The following is a 5,016-nucleotide window of genomic DNA, read 5'->3' as shown; positions in this document are numbered from 1 at the left end:
TCCTAACCCAAGCCATGGTATTTTCAATAGCCTCATATGCATATGAAAGCTGGACAATGAATAAGGAAGACTGAAGGATAATTGATGCATTTGAATTTTGGTGTTGGTGAAGAATTTTGAAAATACCATAGGCTACCAAAAGAACAAATAAATCTGCCTTGGAAGAAGTATAGCTGGAAATGCTGCTTAGAAGTAAGAATGGCCAGACTTTGTCTCACCTCCTTTGGTCAAGTTGTCATAAAGGACCAGTCACCCAACAGAGGATATCATGCTTGGTAAAGTAGAGCGTCAGTGGAAAAGAGGCGACCCTCAATGAGATGCATTGATAGAGTGGCTGCAACAATGAGCTTAAGCATAGCAAAGATTGTGAGGATGGCACGGGACTGGGCAGTATTTCATTCTGTTGTACATAGGGTTGCTATGACTTGGAACCAATTCAACTGCAGCTAACAACAACAACATGTATACACACACACACATTATTTTAACCATGTAACACTAGTATAATATTCAATTTTAAGATTTTGAAATGTTTTGCACTAAAAACCATTTCCCTTTAAACAGATTAGGAATCTGAATCTGAGATGGTGGAGCTTAATTCTCAAGTTTCACATAAATCAAAACCAAACTCACTGCCTTAAAGTCAATTCTGACTCATAGCAACTCCCACGGGGTTTCCAAGGCTATAAATCTTTATGGAAATAGATTGTCCCAGCTTCCTTCTGCAGAGTGGCTGGTAGGTTTGAACTGCTGACCTTCTACTTAGTAGCCAGATACCTTATCCCAAGTTACACATGGGAAGTAGAGTCCTAAAATCTGATTCTAAAATACTCCTATATCTGACAATGCCAGGACAAGTGTTTTTATATTTTAGTGGTGTACTATGAGTCATAATTGATTCAATGCAATGAGTTTTTTTTCCCCAGAAGTATGAGGATTTATTAACTTTGGGTAATAATTTAAAAGATAGAAAAGGATTCCACATTGCAGGAATAAAAAACTAGATTATTTACACAATAAATATTAAAGAAAATTAATAATACAACAGATCAGTGGTCAAACAGCCAAAACTTAATATGATCAGTTGACAAAAATTCTGATCAATGTATGTCATGAGTCATTTTCCATATAACATCTTGAATTTTTCAGTTTGAGTGACTATAAAGGCAGATGATTCTACATAAGCCCCATTAAGTATATGTTAGTTTATACTTGGGAAGGAAGTTTATACTTCATCAGCCTCTGCAGCTGCGTGAGTGAGGAAATGCCTCCAGCTTGATGTTTGATCCATGGACTTGGGGCTTGCCACCCCTACAACTGCATGAACTATTTCCTTGAGATGAATTTCTCTCTCTCTCTCTCTCTCTAAGCTTCATTGGTTTTGCTTCTCTAGAGAATGCAGCCTAAGACAAATACCTTGTATGTATTTGGTGTAGAAACTAACAAAGTTAGGCTAAATCGGCTTTTGCCTTGACAGTGTATTTGCATGTAAAGTACCAGTTTTATATACAAACTAATTTAACTAGCTTGAGGGTCTCCCACTGTAAAGCCAGGATTGCTCCTGGTACAACTATTGGAAAGTCTTCTACAATCAGCCTGCTTGCAAAAACCAAAAACTGACAGGATTTTTCATAGAAATCCAAGTAGCCTTTGTTTTAAAATCCTCTTATTCTATGTAATACCACTAGCATTGTTAATAAACAGGATTGGTATTGAGGTAACTACAAAATTTCTAAAATCCCATTAATGAAGGTTTCTGCTACTTGGGTCAGTTCACATGGTGTGGTTGGGTTGATCAATTTACAGTAGCTGATTTTCTTGCTATTTATTTATTTATTTATTGCATGAGCAGGGCATAAAGATCAGCAAAATGAGAGCACATATTTCAGTTCATTTAGAAGTCAGCATCCATTCTGGAGTCAGAATTCTCTGTGTTTAACTTGATGTAACTCCCATCTGCCGATACTCATCTACTCTCTTCTCAAAGTAGTTAGTCTTCCCTTCCAATGAAATATTCTCTGTAAAGTCAAATGGATCTTCTACCTTGAGCACCTTGTTAAAACCCAGTTTCAGCCTTAATCTGTCTGCCACGAATTCAATGTACCTCTTCATTAAAGTGCGATTCATTCTGATAAGCTTCATAGACAAGGCCTTAGTAGGAACTCCTATTCTGTCCTAACAGCATTAATAATTATTTCTTTTACTCTCTGCTCTGAAGGTTTGTGTAGCAGGTAGTTGAACATTAGGCAGGTAAAGTCACAGTGTGAACCCTCATCTCTGTTAATAAGTTCATTGGAAAATGTGAGGCCAGGCATCAATCCTTATTTCTTGAGGCAGAATATCGATGCAAAAGAACCAAGAAAGAAGATGTTTCTACTGCAAAAGCTACAACATGCTCTCTATAGTAGCTTCTTTGTCCCCAATCCAATGTAAGGCCCAATCTTCTCTCTTCTTTACACAAGGAATCATTTCAATGGCCCTGAAGAGAAATTCCCTTTCCTTAGAATCTTTAGTGTCAGTGTCAGTAAGGAGACTATACATTTCAGAACATATGTTTTCCAAGGCAATTTGAAAGTCATAGAAGCAGCAGGCTTCTGTAATCTGAACTTCTTGGCTAAGTGCTCCATCAAGTTTTCTGTCAGCATGCCATCACTTGTTGCAAAGAAGTCAGAACATGTGATATAAAATATTTCTTCTCAGGCAGGAGGGCTCCCCAGTGCTGAATGTCTTTGGAAAGATCCACCTCCTCAGCTGTACAAAAGGAAGCCTCAGCTTTCTTATACATTTGCCAAATATCATGGTATTAATTAGAAAAGATGACAAAGTGGCAGAGATTTCTCTCAGCAGTGGTTTATCCTCTATGCCAGAGGCAGATAATTTAGTTTTCTCCAGCTCCTAGAAGATCTTCCTCGTGGCCTTGCTGGCCAGAATGTGGGACCTGCTGAGGGATAGGGCAGGTTCTCTTTGCCCACCAGGATGAGCCCCTTCATGGGAGAAAGCTGGAGCTGCTGGTGGTCACTGATGGTGAGGAGGATGCAGACTGAGAGCATGGTGGTGGTGTGAGAGTCAGCGAGATGTGAGCAGAGATCACAGAAGACCTCAGAAACCAGACAAAACACCCTGTATGTATATTTAAAGTCCTCAGCTGTTAGATGTACATACAATATGATACATTAGCTTCCTTTCAGTTACTACAACTAAGAAAAGGAGGAGCAGGAGGGAGGAATGCATAGATTAAGTAAGAACCATAAAACAATGATTATTGAACTTAGTTGAGGAATATGTGGCAGCTCATTATATTATTCTCTCCCTTTTTGTTTATCCAAGTAAATGAAATCCCTGACAACTTTAGTCTTTTCTCCATTTATCGTGTTGTCCTTTATTGATCCAGTAGTTTTCTTTTTGTTGAGGTATAATCCATAATGAAGGTGTTGTAGTTTTTGATCTTCATCAGTAAGTTCCTTAAGTCATCTTCACTTTCAGCATGGAAGTTTGTGTCATTGGAATATTGCTGGTTGTTAATGTCTCCAATCCTGATGTTGTGTTCTTCTTCATATACTTTAGCTTCTCAGATTATTTGCTCAGCATACAGATTGAATAAGTATGGTTAAAAGATACAATCCTGATGCACACTCTTCCTGATTTTAAACCATTCAGTATCCCCTTTTTCTGTTTAAACAGCTATCTCTCGGTCTATGTACAGGTTCCTCATAAATACAATGAAATGTTCTGGAATTCCCATTATTCACAATGTTATTCATAATTTTTTATGATCCACACAGTCAAATGCTCTTGCATACTCAATAAACCACAGGTAAACATTTTCCTTGTATTCTGTGCTTTCAGTCAAGATCCATCTGATATCAGCAGTATCATGTCCTCATTCTGTGCCCTCTTCTGAATCTGCCTTGAACTGTGGCAGTGCACTGTCAGTGTACTACTGCAATCATTTTTGAGTTATCTTCAGCAAAATTTTGCTTTTGTGTGATATTAATGATACTACTCTATAATTTCTGCATTTTATTGGGACACCTTTCTTTGTAATGGGCACAAATATGGATCTCTTCCAGTCGATTGGCCAGGTAGCTATCATTCAAATAATCTCTGTCAGATCAACCTCGTTTTCTTATGATTTTGAATTTTGTTCCACAGTTTTTTTCCCCTCCATTAGGACCTCCTATTGTGATCCCTTTCAGAGTGGTCAGTAGTGGTAGCTGGGCACCATCTAGTTCTTCTGGTCTCAGGGTCATGGAGGCTGGGGTTCATGTGGTCCATTAGTCCTTTGGATTAATTGTTTTCTTGTGTCTTGGATTTTCTTCACTCTTCTTTGTTCTAGACGGGGAGAAATGGATAGTTGCACTATAGATGGCCATTCACAGGCTTTTAAGACCCCAGTTACTCATCACCAAAGTAAGATGTGTAGAACATTGTCTTTGTGGGCTATGTTAGGTCAGTTGACCTTAGTGGTGGTGGTGTTGTTGTTATGTGCCGTCTAATTGGACCCGACTCATAGCGACCCCTCCTTGGGTTTCTGAGGCAGTATCACTACGGAAGTAGGATTGCCCAACCTTCCTTCCGAGGAGTGGCTGGTGGGTTTGAACTGCTAGCCTTCTGGTTAGCAGTCAAGTGCCTTAAACACTACGCTACCAGAGCTCCCGTTGACCTTAGTAGTTGACTTAATTCTTGATTATCCACTTTGGCATGGAGAATTCACACAAATCATAATATTATAATATCTGAGTAAGTGTACTTACATATTTATTTATTCATCGCTTATGAAAATGAAATTTTCAGGAAATTATCTTTGACAAAGAGGTTGACATGGTAGTAATCTGGATACTTGATTACTAATGAGGATCCAATCAAGTCTGATTAAAACATGTCCATAGATATTCCTCTCTACAGAATTAGGTAACCAAAAGTAGAATGTGAATGAATAATTATTAAAAATTCAAGAGTAATTTTTTTTTTCACTTAATATTGTTCTCAAATTTTAACTCATCCCTTAAAGATCAA

At 38.1% G+C, this 5,016-nt stretch overlaps 1 pseudogene; it reads right to left on the bottom strand.

Moving 5' to 3' along the window:
• Nucleotides 1-1,890: 1,890 nt before the first annotated feature.
• LOC103207048 lies at nt 1,891-3,050 on the bottom strand (annotated as a pseudogene).
• Nucleotides 3,051-5,016: the final 1,966 nt, after the last annotated feature.

Source organism: Orycteropus afer, unplaced genomic scaffold (genome assembly GCF_000298275.1).
Source record: "Orycteropus afer afer isolate SDZICR_OR568_19922 unplaced genomic scaffold, OryAfe1.0 scaffold00347, whole genome shotgun sequence".
Classification (NCBI taxonomy): Eukaryota; Metazoa; Chordata; class Mammalia; order Tubulidentata; family Orycteropodidae; genus Orycteropus; species Orycteropus afer.
This window is presented reverse-complemented; position numbering and strand designations above follow the sequence as displayed.